We start from the raw sequence: 1,613 nt of genomic DNA, 5'->3' as shown, positions 1-1,613 counted from the left end.
AAAGATCATTAAAAAAAGCATGAGCCATTATTAAAAAATTATAAAGCTGATGATTCCCACCAAGAATTTGATCACCGGGTCGGGCTAATTCCATACGAATCAGTAAGGAGAAGCATGTGCCCATCACTCCTACAATGGCACCGAAGATGAAATAGAGAGTCCCGATATCCTTGTGGTTAGTAGAGAAGAGCCATCGTACCATATTTGTCAATTTTTATTTTAGAAATGAAAACTTTCCTTATCAAAGAGGGGTCGGGGGGCTGGAAGAGAAAAGAAAGAGGGGCCCGCCCGAGGGCTGGAAGAGAAAAGAATCATAATTACTGAGCTACCCCATTTTTTTCTAATTCCCTTCTAAGATCCTCCGACTTAAACAAGTCGAGAGCATGCTCGTGCTCAGCTCTTTCGAGACTTGCCTTGCTCTTGGGGATTTCTTCCCATCGGATCCTCTATTCCACTTCCAGGCACCTCCTTGCAGAGCTTTCCGCCTCAAGGAGATCCCGGTTGTGGGAAACATCATTTCTAAAGAAAACAGATCCTCCCTCATTCTCCCGCGGATCTTGATAAGACACTTGGAGAAAAGTGAAAGAATCAGTTGCGTGAATATGGTCCAGATAGGAACGAAGCGCTTCATCGACTAAGTAGGGCTCGATCGGTAGATAAGGCCCTATTCTTTGATAAAGCGCCACAAATTCCTGAATGACATCTTGTCGCATACTAGACAGCTTTTCTTCCATTAGGAAGAGCTTAAGCCATCCAGGTATGTCCTCCAGAGGGGTATTGTGATTAAGCTCGTTCTGAATGAATGTAACCCATCCAGGATCCTGCTCGTAAAGGCTCAGATAGAAGTTTAGCCCTACTAAATGAGCTAGAGCTTGGGGATCCTGAATCTCTAGAGGAAGAGTAATAAGGAAGTAGGCTCCAAAAAGATTAAAAATGGGGAGAAGAATAATAGAAATAAAATGCAAAATAAATAAAAATAGACAAATAGAAAATAATAAAAAATCGTATATATAAGGAAACTTAATACAAAAGTGCAAACAGAAAGCAGTAAACCTGCTAGTGGAGAAGAGCCATCGAACCATAGTTGTCATTTTTTATTTTAGAAATGAAAACTTTCCTTATCAAAGAGGGGACGGGGGCTGGAAGAGAAGAATTTGAATACTGAACGCTGGAAGAGAAGAACCTTAATACTAAACCAAGTTTCAGGAACTTCTTGGTGACTTGATTGGTTCCCTTCCCCCAATTTGCAAAGGATGATTCCCGTCAAGGTGATCTCGATCACCATTCTATGATATTTCTGGATGCTTTTGAGAAGCTTTTCCTTTTACCTAATGTCGGCTACCGACAACTTACTTCATGCTATTACTAACGCTTATGACTGAGTCGCACTTGCTTTCCAAAAGAAATTGAAACTGTCATGCCTGAGACTAGCCAATAGAAGAAAGAGCACAAGCAAGCCATAGCAGCATCCTTTTTCTTCGCTTTCTTCAACAATGTGAATCTACCTCACTCCTCATCATAACTCAAATAAAAATTCGAGTTCCAAATTGATATTTCCTCACGTAAGCAATAAAATGTGAAACCAATATTCATCATGAAACTTCAGACACTTA

The 1,613-nt window shown here is 40.5% G+C and overlaps 1 pseudogene; it reads right to left on the bottom strand.

Annotated features, from left to right (window-relative positions):
* Positions 1-317: 317 nt before the first annotated feature.
* On the bottom strand, positions 318-1,091 carry LOC119350530 (annotated as a pseudogene).
* Positions 1,092-1,613: the final 522 nt, after the last annotated feature.

The sequence above is a fragment of the Triticum dicoccoides genome, chromosome 1B, assembly GCF_002162155.2.
Source record: "Triticum dicoccoides isolate Atlit2015 ecotype Zavitan chromosome 1B, WEW_v2.0, whole genome shotgun sequence".
Taxonomy (NCBI): domain Eukaryota; kingdom Viridiplantae; phylum Streptophyta; class Magnoliopsida; order Poales; family Poaceae; genus Triticum; species Triticum dicoccoides.
Note: the sequence above shows the minus strand (reverse complement) of the source record. Positions and strands in the feature narration are given on the sequence as shown.